The sequence below is a fragment of the Macaca nemestrina genome, chromosome 8 (genome assembly GCF_043159975.1).
Source record: "Macaca nemestrina isolate mMacNem1 chromosome 8, mMacNem.hap1, whole genome shotgun sequence".
In the NCBI taxonomy this organism is placed as follows: Eukaryota; Metazoa; Chordata; class Mammalia; order Primates; family Cercopithecidae; genus Macaca; species Macaca nemestrina.
The window spans coordinates 122,711,082-122,733,446 of NC_092132.1; the positions used below are offsets into that span (position 1 = coordinate 122,711,082).

Consider the following 22,365-nt stretch of genomic DNA (forward strand, 5'->3'; position numbering starts at 1 on the left):
CTTCCGAAAACCCTGGAGGAGTGCTGTATCGTTTCCTTGGGATTAAAGACATTGCTTAGATCTGCAACTAAATGATGCACAAAAGGAGGGCCCTCCAAAACTAACTCCTCTGCTTTCCTGACCCAGCTTCCCTTCCAAGCAAAAAGAAAGAGGCCCTCGAACTTACAGTAATTCCTGAAAAATAAAGTTAGAAAAATATTATTTATGTTCTTTCAAGACAGCTGGGAGTTGGTGGATAGATGGCATAGGGAAGAAACTGACTTGAAATTGATAATGGGATCATAATAAAGGATTAGAAATGTTCACTTCTATCTATTACTAGAGTTTCTACAAAATCCCAAGACTGCCATTATAGCTTTACTAATTAAAATGGTAGCCCACACACAACTAGACTACAGACACCTATAACAGATGTTTTCTTTGAGAAAGAAATTAAAACTACCAAAGGTTTGCCAGCTGAAGGATTTCAAATGCAGTTATAGGATCATTGGTCTCCAATGATTCAATTTGCAAAGAAAAGTCTCCCACACAACCCACACATTAGATAAAGTGATATATACACCTTCTATTTCAGAACACCTTACATTTTGGATGAATGGCCTTGAATTCTGGCTTAAATTGCTTCACATCCAGTAGTTTTCCAGAAAAAGAAAACTTCACAGATCTGGATCCTGTTATTTAGTACACTAAATCCACAGCACAAAGTCAATCTATCTGGATAATTGAATATACCGGTAACTAGTGATAGGCACTAAAATGGATTAAACTAGGAGCCCTGACTTCACTATTATTTGTGTTTTGTGAAATAATTTTTATATCGATAAGTGTAGCATATATAAGACTGCAACTTTCATATCTGCCATACATACACACACACACACACCCGTATGCACACTCTGAGAGGCAGTATAGAATAATGAAAGGACCCCTGGGCTGAAGTCAGAAACAGCTCTGGTCCCAGCTGTCACTAACTTGCTGAAGAACCGGGGCAAGCTGCACAACTGTTCCACGTTTCCGTTTACACATTAACTTATTTAACAAACATTACTTGACACAGACCTACAAGAACACAAGTTTGCTCATCTGTAAAAGGAAGGAAAATAAGACCAAGTTTACAGAATTGTTGTTAGGATTAAATAATGGGTATACTTTACACCCAAGACACATCAGGTCCATCCCTTTCTCCCCTAGTATCAGGTACTGTGTAAGGTCTGACACTTTGTCCCAGTGAGCACTGTGGAAGTACTTATCACCTTTGTCATCACCGGATAAAGTTATTTTCCCTTCTAGTTAGTAAAGCCAGGATCTTCTTTCTAGTACATAGATATATCCTCTGAACGAGCAAATGCCTTGGCACATACTAAACACTCAATAGGCCAAGTGCTGTGGCTCACACCTGTAATCCCAGCACTTTGGGAGACCGAGGCCGGCAGATCACTTGAGGTCAGGAGTTCGAGACCAGCCTGGCCAACATAGCGAAACCCTGTCTCTACTAAAAATGCAAAAATTAGCTGGACATGATGGCATATGCCTGTAATCCCAGCTACTCGGGAGGCTGAGGCAGGAGAATGCTTGAACCAGTGAGGCGGAGGTTGCAGTGAGCCGAGATAGCACCACTGCACTCCAGCCTGGGTGACAGAATGAGACTTTGTCTTGAAAAAACAAAACAAACAAACAAAACACTTAATAAATATTTTTGAATGAATACATTATCTTTTAATCCTTAAAATAAATCTATGGATCAAGTATTACTTTTGCCATTTTACAGTTAAGGAGGGCAGAACAATTATATAAATGCTGACTATAAATTCAGGTGCTTGTCCCTTCCAACTCCACAATGCTAAGCTTCTTATAGTTCCCAGTATTTGATTATTATGTTATTCTTCTTAAATAATCGCCACTTATATGTATTGGCTAATGGTTGAAAAATAACAAGAGCTCAAACTATAAAATCAACTTTCAACCCCCCTATCTTTAAGGAAGATAAAATAGTTGAGCTTAAAAAATAGAATGGTTTATGAGAAAACTGTATTCTCACACATACACAGAAACTATCCACATTAAGTTGTTCCTCAGTAATATGGTTTGGCTCCGTGTCCCTACCCAAATCTCATGTTGAATTGTAATCCCCAGTGTTGGGAGAGGGACCTGGTGGGAGGTGATACGGTCATGGGAGTGGATTTCTCCCTTGCTGTTCTTGGGACAGTGAGTGAGTTCTCGTGAGATCTGGTTATTTAAAAGTGTGCAGGCCGAGCATGGTGGCTCACGCTTGCAATTCCAGCACTTTAGGAGGCCACAGCAGGCAGATCACTTAAGGCCAGGAGTTTGAAATCAGCCTGGCCAACAAGACGAAACCCCATATTTACTAACAATATAAACATTAGCCTGGCGTGGTGGTGCATGCCTATAATCCCACCTACTCGAGAGGCTGAGGCATAAGAATCACTTGAACCTGGGAGGCAGAGGGTGCAGTGAGCCAAGATTGCACCACTGCACTGCAGCCTGGGTGACAGAGTGAGACTCTGCCTCAAAATATAAATAAATAAAAGTGTGTAGCACTTCCCTCTTTGCTTTCTTCCTCCTGTTCTGCCACATGAAGAAGGTGCTTGCTTTCTCTTCACCCTTCTGCCGTGCTTGTAAGTTTCCTGAGGGCTCCCCAACCATGCTTCCTGTACAGCCTGCAGAACTGTGAGTCAATTAAGCCTCTTTGCTTCATAAATTACTCAGTCTCAAGTAATTCTTCATAGCAGTGCAAGAATGGACTCATACATTAAGAAATTCTCCCAAGTAATTTCCCCAGCTTAAATTTCCATACACTTTTCCCCCAATGAAAAGTTATTTAATAAACAAATAATCAAGAATGGTGTTAGAAATGTGAGGCAATCATTTCTCTAAAACATTTCTTCAACAAAATTTGGGCTATTTTGCTTTAAGAGCGGCAACATAATCATGCCAGGTAACTTTCAGAAGAGAATTATAGCCCCCTAGCCTGGGAATGAAACAGACCTGGGTTAGACGCTGCAAAGGTCCCTAGGCCCCATTGGCTCTACGTCATTATTTTCACACGTTCCCCATCATAAAAGCCTACATAGCCTTCTATACAAAACACAAGCTTTACTAGATCACAAGTACCTGTTACAGAATGATTGCCTCCTCATTGGCATTCCTTATAAGACATATTTCCAAACTTCCATCTCCTCTCACTCTGCCCTCTCCAAAAGCAGCCTCTCCCTTACCACTTATGAGTCTTCTTCACTAAAGAAAACTTGATATATACTTGGGCACTCAGCAGCTATTACATTTCGTGACATCAAAACACTCTCAAAAATTCATTTTAATTTAGCAATTTAACAATTCTCTAGACACAGAGAAGGGTTGAGACCAAAGTCATAAAGCATTTAGTGACAAAACCAGAAGGTGAACCCATGTCGAATACCACATCAAATGATGTTTCTGGCATAGAGAGACTTTAAGAGAGAGAGCAAGATGATTCATAAATAAGGTATCACTATGGTACACGGAATATCTGTGTCACTACATCTCACCTTCGCCCCACCTCAAAGACAGAGTGGGCTGGGCACAATGGTTTACACCTGTAATCCCAGTACTTTGGGAGGCTGAGGTGGGTGGATCCCTTGAGCTCAGGAGTTTGAGACAGCCTTGGCAACATGGTAAAACTTCATCTCTACAAAAATTTTTTTAAAAAAATTAGCAAGGCATGGTGGCACACTCCTATAGTCCCAGCTACTCAAGAGTCTAAGGTGGGAGGATGACTTGAGCTGGCGAGGAGGAGGTTACAATAAGCCAAGACCTCGCCACTGCCCTCCAGCCTGGGCAACAGAGAGCCTGTCTCCAATAATAACAGTAATAAAAAGACAATGATGGTGTATGCACTCTGAAACTAGGGCAATTTATGACAGGACAGTCATAAATCCTGAAGACACATATCAGCCATTGATTATGTCATAAATACCTGAAAGTATCAAATTTTCCAAGGCAGTCAAAAAGAGCTTCATTCTTCCACAAGAGGAACCAGAACCTAGTGTATTCAAGACAGGATTTCTACAGGAAAGCAGCCCCTGCCCAGGCAGCACCTACAATAAACATGTTTATGAGCAAACAGTTCAGAAAAACATATTGTGAGTCTTAGAAACAGCATATGCCTCATTTCATAGAGGTTGCTATAGTGCTAGGCACTTTTTTTAATGCATTTTAGAGAAATAACTGTAAAATGAGGGTCTATAACCAGCATATAACACAATAAACAACAGCATCAACTTCTGTCCCCTTGTTGTAAACAGTTTCCCTATGCTTTAATTGAAAATGTAAATGTTAATGCCTTGTGTGCTTTCTCAAAATAGTTTGAGACAAATTCTATTCCAAGAAAGATCTCTATATTTGTCACCTCTATCAAAGGTACAAAGATTATAGAATTTTCGTATTGTAAATCAAGGACTGCTCCCCTCAGCCCATAGGAAAGGATGAGCTACTTCCTGTTTTCCAAGAGCTTTGGAATCCCTCTGCAGTAAGAGAGGAACTATGACAACAAAGTCCCTGAATGTAGCAAGGAAGCACAGAGAGGGAGGTGTGGCAGGCAGCGGCAGCAAGGGTGGTCACTATAGGCTTTGACCTGGAGATTAGTTAAGGCCTTTCTGAAGGTCTGCACCCAAAGTAAACATAAGAAATAATAATATGCTTTGCATAACTTCCCTGATGCTAAATATGTAACAGATCTTGAGTAATTGTCCAACTCAGGTTGTATCTTCAGAGACTAATACACTCATAAAAAACAAAAACTGGGGTTTGTGGTAAGATGAGCATTGTTAAAATGCTATTTCCTATTCAGGTTCCAAATCCTCACAAAGATTTCACTACCTAGGGCTCTCTTTGGTCCTGAGAAAATTTACACACCTCCCCATGCTGAGACATCCACTTCTCACCAACAGGTCAGGTCCAATATAACCAAATTTAATTTACTTTGTAAAGTATGTGAACTACTATTCAAGCATAGTTGCTGTCCTATTTGTAGAACTTGTATCCATATCAAGGCAACTGATTCTGCTTCCTTTTCTATTCCTCTTCCTTTCTGTCAAAATGCAAGTTTATAGTTATTGCCACTTTTTCAGTCTATTCTTTTATAAATTCCTCTCTCCAAAGAGACAGGTGGGAGTCAGACAGACCTGCAATTACATCATCTTATATTTTCTTAACTAAATTGTTTATATGTACATTTATATAAGTGTCTTAACTGTTTAACCTAGAATATAAAGTTCTTAAGGAAAATGTCTACTTCTTTTATACTATAGCAAGATACATGATCAATACAATTTCCAAATCACCTTTAATACCAGTTAAGACCACAGTGAAAGTTTAAAGTTATGCAAATTATCAAATATATGGAAGCAAAATCATGCTTTTTCAATGAAAATCATCAGTAAGTTTTAACAAGTTGACTTTAGAAATTCTTCTATAATTCTTTATGAGGAATTTAGATATGTTCATGGGGTAATTTCTAAAATGAGTTTCAACTACTTAGTGTTGCTATTCTCAAGTATATTCATATTCACATGGTCGTGCGTGGTGGCTCACACCTGTAATCCCAACAATTTGGGATGTGTAGGCAGGGGGATTGTTTGAGCCCAGAAGTTCAAGACTGGCCTGGGCAACATAGCAAGACCTCATCTCTACAAAAAATAAATAAGTTGAATGTGGTGGTGTGCCCCTGTAGTTATTCAGGAGACTGAGATAGGAGGATTCCTTGAGCCCAGGAGGTCGAGACTGCAGTGAGCTGTGATTACACTCCAGCCTGGGCAACAGAGCAAGACCCTGTCTCTGAAACAAAAACAAAAACAAATAAAAAGTATAGGAATAACCAGTCTGAAGAACTAGATTCATCTCTGTAGAGAAGGGATATTTTTACATACTTTTTTCAAATAATTAGCCACACCAGCACATTAAGCACCATGAAGATTAAAAAGAAGTAATTGCATTAGGAAAAAAACACTTTAACTTATTCAAATTAATGGTTATTTTTTATAAACAAATATATTTATAGAGTAAAAGGAAACAGATCTATTTTTATATTAATTTCCATGACTTGCTCCCTACCCATTCACTGATGAGATAAATACAGTTGATCTTATTTTTCACCTTTTAATTTATTCTTCATAGACAGATAAAATTCCCCATTGTCCTTTGCTACTTTACCTCCTCTTTGTGCATTTATCCACTAAATAAACATCTACTACCTACTGCTGTCAAAAAGGGTGCAGAGGGTTCCAGCTTGGTCTCTTTGGTTGGTTTCCCTTCTTACCCTAGTTTCTGCTAGAGTGACCCAGGACTCCAACCTCAGTCTCATTCTCAAGCCATCTATGCCTCATTTGATAATCTTAGACAGTCTCTTTGTTCTCTCAGCATCTATTATGTGCTGATGGCTCTCATATTTACACATATGCCAGACCTCTTTCCTAAACTCCAGATTCATATATCAGGATATTGACTTCTCATCATCTACCCTTGGAAGTCTTCTAGAATCTCAACTTAATAATATGCCCAACACAAACTCTCGATCTTCTCTACCAAACCTGCTCATCCTAGCCTTCCTTATTTCAGTTTATGGCAACTTCATCCTTCCAATTAGTGAAACTATAAGCCTTGAAATCATCCTTGAAACCTCTTTCTCTCATATCCCACAACCAAGGTGTCTACAAACCTTACTTGCCCTATTTTCCAAGTATAGTGCATCCTCAATCTGATGAGTTTACATCACTTTCATCGCTACCACCCTGATACACACCAGAAAAATCACTCTCGGATCACCTCCCACCCTTGACTCCCTTCAGTCTGTATTCAACATCTTGGCCCAAGACATCTGCACATGCTCTCATGCTGTTACTTGATCAGTCTTGGAATTTTCCTACCTTAGGGACTTTAGAGTAAATGTTCCCTCTGCCTCCAACGCAGTTGTGTAGTTACCCACATGACTAACTCCTTGAAGTCCTCAGAGTCTTTACTCAAATAGCATCTTCCTAATGAAGCCCACTCTGACACCCCATGACTAACTCCTTAAACTCCTCCAAGCCTGTATTAGTCCATTCTCATGCTGTTATGAAGAAATACCCGAGACTGGGTAATTTATAGAGGAAAGAGGTTGAAATGACTCACAGTTCAGCATGGCTAGGGAGGCTTCAGGAAACCTACAATTATGGTGGAAGGGGAAGCAAACACATCCTTATTCACATGGCAGCAGGAAGGAGAAGTGTGGAGTAAAAGGAGGAAAAGCCCCTTGGAAAACTATAGATCTCCAGAACTCACTCATTATCAAGAGAAGAGCATGGAGGTAACCACCCCCATGATTTAATTATCTCCCACAGGGTCCCTCCCATGACACCTGGGGATTATGGGAACTACAATTCAAGATGAGATTTGGATGGGAACACACCCAAACCACATCAAAGCCTTTACTCAATCACCGTCCTAATGAGGCCTATTCTAATAACCTATTTAAAGTTACAAACAACCCCTAACCCTGGCACTTCTGATTCTTCTTGACCTGTTTTAGTTTCCTTCCATTCATCACCCTCTATATAGGATGCCTTTCCTCCATTAAAGAAGTGAAATTTTTATTGGTTTGTATCAATTTAAATATCCCAAATGTTCAGAAAGATAGCCATAACAGGTACTTAATGAATATTCATTGAATAGGTTGGTAAGTTAAAGTACATAGCCCCCATCTTAAAGAACCTCCAATTAGGAAAGAGATAAAGAAATGAAGCAATGATTACGTTTCAAAAGTAAGAGCTACAACAAAGGCCCTCATGGGAAAAGCAGGCAAGAAGAGAAGGTATATAGTCTCTCTGACATTTTTCCTAAACAAGGTGGCTTTACACTTGTTTAAAAAACCCACTTCCTCATAGATAAATTCTTGTTGAACTTTATTATAAATACTATAGAAATTAAAGAATAATAATGTACTAAATTATAATTATTTCTCCATAGATGCGTCTCTTTTCTCATTTACCTAGTATTATCTGAAAAGGAAGCATGAACAGCTAGCATATAGGCTGTGAGAAAGCTGTAGTTTCACTTACCCACTGTAGTACTCAGAATAACAACCCACCAAAGACGTTCACATCCAAATCCCTAGAACCTATGAGTGTGTTATGTTACACAGCAAGTGGGAAGTAAGGTGCATATGGAATTTAGACTGTTAATCATCTGACCTTAAAATAAGGAAATTATCCTGGATTATCTGGGTGGGCCCAATGAAATTACAAGGATTCTTGAAGTGGAAGATGGAGGCAGAAGAGAGAGTTAGAGAGAGATTTGAAGATGTGAGTCTGCTGGCTTTTAAGATGGAAGAAGAGGCCACAAGTCAAGGAATGAAGGCAGCCTCTAGAATCTGGTAAAGGCAAGAAAACAGATTGTCCCCTGAACCTCCAGAAAGGAAGACAGCCCTCCTGACACTTTGATATTAGCCCAGTGAGACACTCTTTAGACTTTTGATCTCCAGAACTGTGAGATAAACAATTTGTGTTGTTTTAAGCCAAATGTGTGATAATTTGTTACATCAGCAACAGAAAAATGAACACATCAACTGAGCATACAAAACAAAAATTGAAAACTATCATTCTCTCTTCTTGTTTACCTCCAACCCGGTCTTCAGAAGATTAAAGCTTTAGTGAATCTACATGTGTCTGTGTATTTTACATACATGTATAGCTTTTGTAAATAAAAATAGAATCATAGTGTGTATGTGTATATAGTCTGCTAACTGGTTTTTGTAAGTCTATGACATGATAGACATATTTTCGTATCAGTACACACAGATTTCCTTATTATGTTAATTCTAAATTGTCTTAGTCCATTTGGGTGGATCTAAGAAAATATCATTGACAAGTAGCTTATAAATAGCAGAAATTCAATTCTCGTGGCTCTGGAGACTGAGAAGTCCAAGATCAAGGCACCAACAGATTCAGTGAGGGCCCGCTTCCTCATAGATGGTTCCTTCTCACTGTGTTTTCATGTCCTGGAAGGGACAAACAAGCTCCCTTGGCCGTTTTATATAAGGGCGCTAATCCAATCACGAGAGCCTCACCCTCATGATCTAATAATCATCTTCCACAGTTCCTACCTCTTACTACCATCACCTTGGGGATCAGGTTTCAACATATAAATTTGGGGAAGACAGAAACATTCAAACCAGAGCACACATAGTCTCCAAAGTAATGGATGTAACCATTGCCCTATTGAATGAAGATTGGTGTCTAATTGTACTACTTTTATAAACAAAAAATATAAATATTTTCAAAAGCTTTTGTGAAAGTTAAGGGGACAATGACTGATGTAGTGCAGTAGACATAGGAGAAACACCACCAAGACCAATCCTCAAGGAAGAACTTCTTGGCCCAGGTGTGGGGAGTGTTGTCAGAGGACAATCCCAGCTGTGAGCCCCTTTAGGAGCTGGAATAGTCTGAGCTGCAGAGAATGCCTGACCTAAGGTCATGCCCTAATGGGTGGGAGTTGACAGCCACATCCATTTACTAATGGAGGTGATTTACAAAGACCTGGCCACTTTGGCCAAACGTGACACTAAACTGATTAACCATTTCAGTTCTAAAGTTTCCATGTTGTTGGCCAAAGAAACACTTTGACTCTTCCTCTGTCTGATCCTGATTCTTTTCTCTTCCATTGGGTTGTTTCCAACAGCACTCACTAATAAACACTCTAAGCCCTGTGTCAGAGTCTACCTTACACATGACCCAAACTATAAAGCTTTGCATCTTCATTATAAACACCCACTACTCTACCATGGTATGTGGAGGACAAGTTCTCCCTATCAGAAATAAAATCAATGATGATTTCAGTTGATCAGTCTGCAAATCAGGTACAGGCATTGAGTAAATATTTTCATTCCAAAAGGAACAAATCAGTCAAAAGAAAGGGTCTGCAGGCCCTGCACAACTATATTCCAACAATAAGAATATGTCTTGTTTTGTCTACAAGGGCACTGAATGTCTCAGCTGCCTGACTATTCTTTGGGGTTTGTTTGTTTGCTTTTAGTGTGGCAAGAAAAGTTAAATTGTGGCTTAACTTTCTTCACCAATGAAGAAATCTAATCCATTCAAGTCTAATTGATATTTGTTTCTTTCTCCTCCCTAAGAGGTATCTTTTTTCTATGCTGTCACTTCTCTTTCTATTACCCCAGATAGTCTATGCATTTAGTTGTTTCCTTTTTTCAGGAATATTCCCTTCTAACAACAAGGTACCAAAATCTAATTTCCTAAGGAGCTATAAAAAGGGACCATCCTGGCTGGGCGCGGAGGCTCATACCTGTAATCCCAGCACTTTCGGAGGCCAAGGTTGGCAGATCATTTAAGGTGAGGAGTTAGAGACCAGCCTGGCCAATGTGGTGAAGCCCCGTCTCTACTAAAAATATAAAAAAATTAGCCAGGTGTGAAGGGGTGGCCTGCCCCTCCACACCTGTGGGCGTTTCTCGTTAGGTGGAACGAGAGACTTGAGAAAAGAAACGAGACAGAGACAAAGTATGGAGAAAGAAAAAGTGGGCCCAGGGGACCGGCGCTCATCATACAGAGGACCCACACCGGCACCGGTCTCTGAGTTCCCTCAGTATTTATTGATCATTATCTTTACCGTCTTAGAAAAAGGGGAGTGGCAGGATAATTGGATCATCGTAGGGAGAAGGTCAGCAGTAAGACATATGAATAAAGATCTCTGTGACATGAATAAGTTTAAGGAAAAGTGCTGTGCCTTGATATACATATGCAAACATATTCATAAACCTTTTTAGTGCATAAAGAGCAGCAGCTAGCAAGTCCCACTTTTTGCCCTAAGGTGGTTTTCTCCCATCTTAGTAAATAGAACATACAATCAAGTTTTACACTGAGATGTTCCATTGCCCAGGGACAGACGGGAGACAGATGCTTTTCTCTATCTCAGCTGCCAAGAGGCCTTCTTTCCTCTTATACTAGTCCTCCTCAGCACAGACCCTTCACGGGTGTCAGGCTGGGGGACGATCAGGTCTTTCCCTTCCCACAAGGCCATATTTCAGACTCTCACATGGGGAGAACCCTTGGACAATACCTAGCTTTCCTAGGCAGAGGTCGCTGCGACCTTTGGCAGTGTACGTGTCCCTGGGTACTTGAGATTAAGAGAATGGTGATAACTTTTCACAAGCATACTGTCTTCAGGCACTTGTTTAACAAAGCACACCCTGCACAGCCCAAAATCCTTCAAACCTTGAGTCACCACAGCACATGTCTCTTGCAAGGACAAGGTTGGGGGTAGGGTCACAGATTAACAGCATCTCAAATACAGAACAAAATGGAGTCTCTTATGTCTACTTCTTTCTATATAGACACAGTTATAGTCTGATCTTTCTTTTCCCCACACAGGTGTGGTGGTGGGCTCAGGAGGCTGGGACACAGGAATCATTGAACCAAGGAAGCGGAGGTTGCAGTGAGCAGAGATTGCACCACTACACTCCAGCCTGGGCAACAGAGTGAGACTTCATCTCAAAAAAAAAAAAAAGAAAAGAAAAAAAGGGACCACTCTGAAGACCTTTCCTAAAAAGGAATCTAAAGGTAACCAATTTGGCAGAAAAGCTTTGTGGAAGCATTGTGACAAAGTAAAACAAAGTTAAATATTAATAATTATGGAATATAAAATTTCGTTTTATAAAAAGTAGCCCTTCCTAAAACTTTAAAATATTAATAATAAATGGGACAGCAAAACTTAAAGTGTCAGATGCAGTGAGATATCAAAATGTTATTTTTCCATTTCAGTAACATTATTTATTGATGTTGAAATGAGAATTTTAAAGGAGAAAAACTACCATTAATTTCTTAACAGCACATAATTTATTTGTAAATGTCTATGTGCAAAAATCATGAATTTCATCAGTTCAGAAAGAAGATTCCAGGCCATTTTTTTCCTAAATGCTTAATGACACATGCAACAATAAAATATTCAGAGAAAGAAACATGTCACAGAGGACATGACAATTTTGATAAATGACGATAAATTGTGATGTAGAATAGCAGTTTGTAAGCTGCTGTGTTCAAAAACATGTCTTTTAATAATGATTTTTGCCAAACACTATTCTGGAGACAGATTTTATGTAAAATCCTTGACAAACAAAATTCATACCTTATTAAAACAGAAGTGTAGTTAGTTTTAAATAAAATCGTAATTTTACTTTGAATAAGAGTGCTTTATATCCAATCAATTTCTTGAATTATTGAATATAGTTACCATCTGACCCAGCAATTTCACTCCTAGGTATATACCTAAGAGAAATAAAATCATATGTTCACACAAAAACTTGTAATTGAATGTTCATAGCGCCATTATTTTATAGCAAAAACAACCCAAATATTCATCAACTGAAGAATGGACAAACATGGTATATCAATACCATGGAATATTATTCTAGAATAAAATACTGACACACACACACTACAACATGGATGAATCTTGAAAACATGCTAAGTCAAAGAAGCCAGTCACAAAAGGCCCCTTCATATATGATTCCACTTCTATGTAATCTCCAGAATGAGAAAAACCGTAGAAATAAAAAGTACATAAGTAGTTGCCTAGGGTTGGAACTACATGGGGGATGGGGAGTAACTGATAATGAACATAGGGTTTCTTTTTGGGATAATGAACATGTCCTAAAATTGCTCATGATGTTGACTGTATAACTCTGTGAATACACAAAACCACTAAATTGTACACTTCATGTAGGTGGACTCTAGGACAATGTAAATTATATCTCAATAAAGCTGTTAAGAATGCCACTTAAAAAGGCCAGCTATGTTGTAGCTATTTATAATGTGAAAACTTTTACAAAGTCTAAATCTCTAATTAAGTAAAATATGTTTATTACTGTCCCCAAATGTCATTTCATTTCCTTTTTATAAAAACATCTGCCTATGCCACTATAAATACTTAAAGTAGTGAAAAGAAGAAAATGCTTCTAAAATTAAATGGTGTTTTCAGAACAGATCTCTTCTTAATATATTTAATTTTGATGATTTGCATGTAAATTATACACATGTCCATCAGTCATGGTTAAATATGAATCTCAGATAAGTATCCCCCAGTACAAAAAGCACACTAATAGGCCATTTCCCCTCCAAGCTCAAGCAGCATCGACTACATTTTTAATATGTGAGCTTGAATTTTAAAAAGAAAATTAAGGAGGCAAATCTGTAACAAGCATACGAAATCTCATAGTTCTAGAATGAAAATATGTAGGGAATTAATTCAGTGCAGGGTTACTAAGGCCTCAAAATTTGAGAAATGACTCCATGCATCTTGGGATATTCTCCTATCACCTTACTATTTTGACTATTTCTATTTACATCAAGTTCAAATTGATTCCATTGATTTGCTTTTTGTTTTCTTTTTTTTTTTTTAACTTAGCCATATATGAGGCAATAACACCAGTGAAAACTTTGAAAACTTATAGATTTGGTAAGCTATTTATATTTTTCTAACAAAGTGTAACATAAATACATAGTTGGTAAAACTTAAAATGTTCTTATTTATGCCACCTAAAACTGTCCTGTACATGGTCAGTAATATATACATCACATGCTGAAAAAAAGTGATCTCGTGTTACCTATAACTTTATAGATGAAAAGTTTGAAAGTAATAGTGGTTCTCAAAAGTCTATGCACATCAGAATCACCTGGAAGACTTGTGCTAAAACAAACTGCTGAGTCCCTGTATTGGTCTGTTCCCTCTGCATAACAAAATACCTGACACTTTGTAATTATAACAACAGAAATGTATTTCCTGCAGTTCTGGAAGATGAGAGGTACAAGATCAAGGTCCCAGCAGAATCAATGTCTGATGAGCGCTGCTTCCAAGATGGCACCTTGATGCTATGTTTTCATGTGGCAGAAGAGACTGATGGGCAAAAGAGGCCAATGTAGTTCCTTCCAGCCTTTTTATAAGGTGCTAGTCCCTTTCATGAGGTCAGAGACCTCACTGCCTAATCATCACCTCCTAAAAGCCCCACCTCTTAATACTGTTACATTGGAGATTAAGCTTCAGCATGAATTTTGTAGGGAACACAAATATTCATGCCATAGCAGTCCCTCTCCCAGAGTTTCTCATTCAATAGGTATGGGTTGAGGTCTGAGAATTTACAAATTTCCAACAGATATCCAAGTGGTACTGATGCTGCTGGTCTGGGGACCATCCTTCAAAAACCATCAACTAAAACCAGCGAAGCGAAAGTTAGAGACAGATCAAAACTTAAATGAGAATCAAATCTTCTCTTAGATGCTCTATATTTATACACTCCATGAAAAATGTTTAATTCTCCTAATCCTAACTTTTATTTGTTCCTTACAATAAAATATATTGTAAAATGCTAAACATCAAATTTTGTTTTTTTGGGTTTTTTTTTAATTTATAAGCTTTAGAGCAGTTTCAGGTTCACAGCAACATTGAATAGAAAGTAGTGACAGTTCCCTTATAGCCCCTGCCCCAACCCACATGCACAGCCTCCCTCACGATGGACATCTCCCAGCACAGTGGTACCTTTGTTGCAATCAGTGAACCTACACTGATGTATTATTATCACCCAAAGTCCGTAACTCATATTAGGATTCGCTATCAGGGCTGTACATTTTATAGGTGTTGACAAATGTATAATGGCATACATCCATCATTTCAGAATCATAAAGAATAGTTTCACCGCCCTAAAGATCCTACATGCTCTGCCTACTCACCCTCCCCTCCCCACTAAAGCACCAATCTATTTAATGACTCCATAGTTTTGCCTTTTCCAGAACATCACATAATTGCAACCATACAGTACGTAACCTTTGCAGATTGGCTTATTTCACTTAATAATATGAATTTAAGGTTCCTATGTGTTTTTTCACGGCGTGATGGCTCATTTCTTCTTAGCACTGAATAGTATTCCCTTGTCTGGATGTACCACAATTTATTTCTCTATGCACCTACTAATGAGCACTAATGAGCATCTTGGTTGCATCCAAGTTTTGACAATCATAAATAAAACTGCTATAAATATCCACATGCATGTTTGTGTGGACATTTCAACTATTTGGAGAAATACTAAGGAATGTGATTGCTGGATCACGTGGTGAGAGAATGCTTCATTTTGTGTGAAACCTCCTTCCTTTCTCTTAGGCCAGGTAAGTTAGGCTCTAACAAAACCCCAGCAGGTTAGGCTCTAGGAAAATCATTTCTCCTGTGGGCAGGTCTAGTTAATAAGAATACACAGAATGCTCTGGTATATTTCAAAATGTTCCTTTTCCAATCCCTCTGAATTATTCTCTGATATTCACTGTGAGGACCTGATAGTCTCCTGCATGTAAAACTCACAAAAGCGTGGGGGTTCCCCCGAGATAAGCATTATAACCAATTCTGTTTCTTGTCATTCACTTGTTTTTCCTGAGTTTTATCATAGTTGTATCCTAAAGTAATATATCATTTAGCTTGTGTGTTTTGAGCATTATACTGTATCTGTTTTTACTCAACTGCATTTTTTTTTATTCCATATCACATTTGTGAGATGTAGCCCTGTGGTTTTTATCAGCGGTTCATTGCTTCCATAGCTGGACAGTATTTTATCTATGAGAAAACAACATTCAAATTTTTTTTTAACTTTTTGGTTTGAAAAGAAATTATAGGCATACGGAAAGTTGGAGAAATAGTATGGAGAAGCTTCATGTACCCTTCACCCAGTTTCCCCAGTGCTTGCATCTTACCTGATTATAGTATGATATCAAAACAGCAAATTGAGTTTAGTACAATGTGTGTGTATAGTTTGATGTCATTTTATTATATGCACAGCCCTCAATTTTTAAAATCATTCTGTTAACGAACCGCTGAGTTATTTCCTTTATTTGTTGGTTGTCTTTCCCCCCAATTAATAACAATGATTCTACAGATTGGAATGGTGGAAATACAAATGGCGACACCACCACATAATGGCAAGGATGTGGAGCAACAGAAACTCTCATTCATTGCTGATGGGAATTCAGAGCTGGTGGGAACCTTAGTTGTATATTACTAAGCAAAAGAAGCCAATCTGACAAGTTTACCTACTGTATGACTGCCACTATATGACATCCTGGAAAAGGCAAAACTATGAAGCCATTGAAAAGATTAGTGTTTGCCAGGGGTTAGTGGGAAAAGAGGGATGAATAGGCAGAGCACATAGGCTCTTTAGGGAAGTAAAACTCTTCTATAGGATTCTACAATGATATATACATGTTATTAAAGGTTTGTCAAAACTCATAGAATGCACAGCACTAAGAGCAGACCCTAATGTAAACTATGGACTTTGGGTAATACTAATGCAGCAGTATAGGTTCATTAATTGCAGCAAATACATGATTGTGGTTTGGGATGTCAATGGTGGAGAGGTTGCCCTTTTGTGGGGATGAAGGCTATATGGGAACTCTATTTTCTGCCCTATATTGCCGTGAACCTAAACCTGCTCTAAAAATAGTCTACTAAAATTTTCCAAACAAGTATTCTGTGAATATTATGGTCATCTCATGTGTGTATGTGTATATGTATGTATATATAATTTATTATATAATATATAATAAACATAAGTATATATAAATATAAAATATTCTCCAGAGTCTATACATGGGAATGGAATTGGTGGGATTTAAGGCATCTTAAACTTGTCAAGATAAACCCAAAGTACTTTGCAAATTAGTTCTAACAACCTGCTTCCTTTCTAACAATGTTCTGTTTCTCCCACACCTCTGCAGCTCTTGCTATTACTCATTTTAGCTTCTCCAATATACTGGCTGGAACTTGGTATGTCATAGTCATTTAAATGCAAGCTTCTTTAGTTGTTAATGAGGTTGTGTATCTTCTCATATTAGTTTTAGCCATTTGTGTTTTCTCTTTTATGAGATACTGGTCCCAGTCTTTTTTCCATTGTATTTGGAGCTACTAAATGTTTTAACATGGATAAATAGAGTAGTAATGTAGTAAAACTAAATCTTTTCCCATATGGCTCATGCTTTTTGTATCTTGTTTTTAAAATTCTTCTTTATCTAGGATCATAAAACTATCTTCCTATATATGTATTTTTCTAACAATTTCTTAGATTTGTCTTTCAACCAGAATTGATTTTTTATATGGGATGTGAGGTAGTATCCTTTTTTTTTTTTTTTCTCCACATAGTTAACCAATTGTCATGTAGCATTTATTGCATTTACCTGTCTTAAGAGCCAAGTCTTTATAAAGAATTTTACATAAATGTGTGGGTCTCCTCCTGGGTCCTCTAGTCTCTCTGAAATCATCTATTATTTTCTTTTTCTACTCCATACTATACTGTCTTCATTGCTAGTTTTATAGCAGTACACAATTTTAATATCTGGGAGGGCAAAACTCCCCATTTGCTGTTCTATGTGCAGTCAGGAATGAGCTTGCATGTTCCGTGGTGGGTAAAAAAGTGCAGGAATTTTTATATTTTTATTCCATAAAATTTCTAAAACAATTTGAGGAGAATCATATCTTTTGCAGATTGATATTTTTCTACTCAGAAATATGATCTATTTTACCATTCATTTAGGTTTTCTCGAGGATCTTAGTTTTATCATCTTCTCCACACAGGTCTTTCCTGTTTCTCTAAGAGTTTTTCCTAGGTACTTTATATTTTGTACACTACTATAAAGGGTATTTTATTACCTTTTCCAAACATTTGTTGCCAAGTACAGAAATGCAATTGATTTTGTACATCGATTTTGTTTGTGGCATATTTGGTAACCTCTTTTATTCATTCTAATACTTAATTTGCATATTTTGGGGGGTGGTTACTATGCAGACAAAATATCCTCTAAGACTAGTGATAGCATTGTTTCTTCCTCTTCAATACTAATAAGTCTTACTTCTTTTTCTTATTGTATTGTTTTAGCTAGAACTTCCTATATAATAATGCTGCATAGAAATGTTATCTTGCTGATTAAAGATGTATTAACTTGTTTGTAATCTTAAAAAAGAATACTTTCAATATTTCACCATTAAATATCACGTTTGCTCAGTGTTTTTACCTTTTAATCATAGTTCATTGATTTTGTACCATGAATGGATTTTGAATTTTATGGAATGCAGTTTTTACATCTACTGAGATTATTGTATTTATTCATTCAATTGAAAATTTACTGAGCACCTAAAATGTGTCACACTGTTCTAGACAGCAGAGACAAAGCAGTGACAAAACAGACAAAAATCCTTGATCTTGGGAGGTTTATTTTCTATTAAGAAAGAACAAATGCAATGAATACGTGAAATACGTAGTATTTTACATATTGATCAATACAAAAAATAAAAATGAAGTCAAGAAGGGGAATAGGTAGTGTTGGGGTAGGGTGTCTAGATGTTTACAAATACATCTAAAAACAACTGTAGCGGCAAAAATGAGCCTCGTTGAGAAGATAACAGGTGAAAAGAGAACTGAGGGAGGAGAGGAAACAGACACGTGGGTATCTGGAACAAGAGCCTTCATGCAAAAGCAGCAGCATGTGCAAAGACAGAAAAGTATTGCAAGGCAATATAGAGTGCTGCAACACATTTTAAAAAGGAAAAATTACCTATGGAACAGATTAACTTAGAAATGTAAATGTTAATATATAACTTTAGTCATTTTTTCCCTAATAAAAGCAATAAAGCTTAAAACCCTCTCATGAAATAGTCAGTGAATATATGCAGTGAATAAGAAAGACAGTTAAAAACATTATAACCACTAGTACTACCGAAGTAATATCCTTATCAATACTAAAATAATTTTATATCAATATAAAATTAAAATTAAATCTTACTTATTTAATATAAACATTATTTAAATATTTAATATCAATATTATTTAATTATTTAACTTAAAATATATTTAATAATATAAATATTATTTGATACTTTAATAATTTAATATGCTATAACATTAAATATTAACATAATCATTTCAATATAGAATACAGGAAGATAAGTAATAAACAAAAAATCGCTTTTTAATTCAAAGTAAATGTCATCAGAAAAGTTTAAATTGGGTCACACGGACTTGTCAAAAAGTATATACGGGAAAAGCATAAGTGAAGAAACCAAATAGAAACAAATAGGTAAAGAGGAAAAAACTAAAGCACATCTAAAAACATCAAGATATGCCAAATGAGAATAAGAAAACTTCTAAATTCAATGGACACAAAGGTGGTCTATGGAACACTAGTTCGTGGAATGTTAATAAGTGTTTATGTTGGGGGGGAAATTAGGTCAAACAAAGTTAATCTGGTTTGTTTATGCAGGACATCTCAGAGTGTTTCAAATGCTACTGTGAATTATGAATTACTAAACTGCTTCAGAGGGTAGGGGATAAAGCGGCATAGAATAAGTATGCATAAGTATGTAGCCTTTCCTATGCTGACTTGACCATGGAACCTTTTATTTCAGGCAAAAACAAAACACTATTAGAAAATGCTGCCCTGTGAGCTCACAGGTCAGAGGAAATTCATGACATAATTCAAAGAGTTTAAAGGTTGCTAACAACAAAAGAAATGAATGAATAACAAGTTAAAAGGGTTTTCTGGTTGTTGGTTTTGTTTCTTTCTGTGTAGGCTTTCCTTTTAATTTATCATTGGCAGAAAGCCAGCTGAAGAATCAAATGAACTTGTAAAAATGAGTGCAGTACATAGATGAATAAAAGATAGGAAAAGGAATAAATCCAACTTCTGAGGTATATTTTACCAAAGAGAATATTTGAAAACAAATTCTCTTCTGAAGTAAGCAGTCTAAATATGCTAACTTCAGGAAAAATAAATGCAAGGGATGTACTAGACCTAAATGACAAATAAAAGTAAAATAAATCACCAGGATTGAATGGTATCCAACCAGTAGTTCTAGTGGATTTGAGGACAACTTCGAATTTGTAGTCAAAGATACGTAAAGACTCATACAAATAGCCCAAGGACTGGTTGCTGCAACTCTGAAAATGATCCAATAAATTAAATTTTACTGTGGATTTGTTGGAAGTATAGTGTATGTCGATGAACTTTTTGAGACAGCCTCAACTTTCCAGGCTCAAGTGATCCTCTGACATCAGTGGATTTTCTCCTAGAGAACAGATTCTGACAATGAAGTTAGAAAAATGTTATAGGAGAAAAGCCACAGATAGGGATATCAAACCTATCAATATCTATATAGAATCTACATAGAATCCATAGATTCTGTATCCATATATAGATTCTATATCAATAGATATAGATAGATATAAAACACCTGAAATTTTTTTAAGTGGTAGATAAATTGAGACAGGATATGTTTATTTGGACTTTTAAACATGTCTTAAGACACATTCTTAAACAAAGTCTTTAAATATTGAATTATTATCAAAAGAGATGTCCTATCCCAGATAGGAAACTGGTTTGGTGGCAGAAAACAAAAGGAAGACCTCAGCAAATTTTCAAATATATTTCATATAGGGATTTTAGCGAGAAAACTAGTCTCGTTTTCATACTACTGAAAGTGGACCACATGGCAAACATTCAGGTTTAGAATTGAGTAGTTAAATGCCAAGTTGCTAGAGATAAGCAAGGGAAGGTCATCAAGCACTGTGCAAGCAATGACTAGGGTCAGAGTCCATATCAACCATGAAAGCTCCCATTCAGGGATGCTTGCAGGATGCCAGACACCACGTGAGACACTTGGTATACATTACCTTATTTCATTTCCACAACTTCCCATGTAAGTAATTCATATTTTATTCCACAAGTTTACAGATTAGGAAATTAAAGTCGAGAGAGGAAAGTAACTTCCCCAAAGATCATACAGGTAAATGGATGGCAGAAAGTAGAGCAGCTGAATGGCAGAGCTAAAATTTGAAACCTGGCTGCTGATTCCAGAATCCTTGCCCTTAACCACTGCACAAGTGGATCTCACATGTGAGCATGCACCAGACCCCCTGGAAGGTGTATCAAACACGGACTGCAGGGCTCAACCTCCCAGGCCTTTCTGATAAAGCAGATATGGGGTGGGTCCTGAGTTTGCAATTTTAACAAGCTATTGCTGCTGATGAGTGGTTCACACTGTGAGAACCACTGCCCCACCTAAATGGTCTAAACCATAGGGAATGAAATGGGAAAGAAAGAGATCATAGTAAGAATGGCCTCTGGGTCCCTGACTAGAGGAAATCTTGGTGAAGAAAGTTGTCAAGGATTAAAGAAGAAAGGAAGGAGGCATCTATAAACTGGGGTCAAGCTATGATCACATGGAAATATTCTTGGGCCTTTGGGGACCCAAAATTTACTATGGGGGGCATAAAGTCTTCTTGGGACCCCAGACAGCCTTAAACTATTCAGACTGGCTTTGAGCACAGTATAAACTTAGGGGCAAAAGGCAGTTCCCATGCTCAGGATCTCCCCACTCTCTAAGACCCACCACTAATCTTACCCACCTACAATCCAACGCCTGGAATTCCTTTCACAGGAAATGCAACATTTCACATCACAATCAGAAATGGAAGCTTGAGATGGAAATAAGCCCTCGAAAGTGAATATATCATTAATGGATTTCATTTAAAATATAAATGACTGCTTTTAGATTAGCCACAGGTCTAATATAACAAGGCATATATGATTTTCTTAAAACTGCAGAAATTCAACTTTCTTACTTTGGAGAGGAAGCATGGCACTACAGAAAAGGCACAAAATTTGGTATCAGACGTCCTATATTTGGAAATAAATGACTTCTGACAAGTCATTTTCTTCACCCATAAAAAAGGAATAATAATTCTTCACCGAGATTGGAGGACCAAATGCGATCATATTTATGGAAGCATTTGGTCATCTGTAACTCATTTTTTTTTCCAATTGTAAGCTATTATTACTACATTTAGGAATAATACACTGTGTATCAGCTGCTACCAGATGTGCACTGTCTTTAGGTTTCTTATATACAATGATGCCCAGTGTTTATTTACAAACAAGAGATGCCTTCTAGGCCCAAGAAAACAAAAGCTCCAAGTGGAAATCCAGCATTGTTGCAAATGGGACCTGATAACATTTCTCCATGTCAATTCAGTGGAGAAAATCTAAAACTAAAGGAGAATTCGAACAATTTAGTATTTAGGCAAAGACAGACTCAAGTGGACTGGGCAGAAGTACTGAGTATATTAACCCTCAGTAAAGCTTCATCTTTACCTATGGACACTGCAACCAGCATGTTCTTATGACAAAACTCTACGGCTGTAACTTTTTTCTTTTGAGACAGAGTTATGCTCTTGTCACCCAGGCTGGAGTGCAATGGCACGATCTCAGCTCACTGCAACATCCACCTCCCAGGTTCAAG

The 22,365-nt window shown here is 37.3% G+C and overlaps 1 protein-coding gene and 1 long non-coding RNA gene across 5 annotated transcripts in view; both read right to left on the reverse strand.

Moving 5' to 3' along the window:
- Positions 1-22,365, reverse strand: part of LOC105476616 (neuregulin 1) — a 1,125,049-nt gene that overhangs the window by 1,068,247 nt on the left and 34,437 nt on the right. The window lies entirely within an intron of this gene.
- LOC105481946 (uncharacterized) overlaps positions 1-22,365 on the reverse strand; it is a 71,468-nt gene that overhangs the window by 14,926 nt on the left and 34,177 nt on the right. The window contains exon 1 of the long non-coding RNA XR_011607115.1: positions 1-22,365. This exon is cut by the window's right edge and continues 34,177 nt beyond it. This is a non-coding gene — a long non-coding RNA (uncharacterized lncRNA).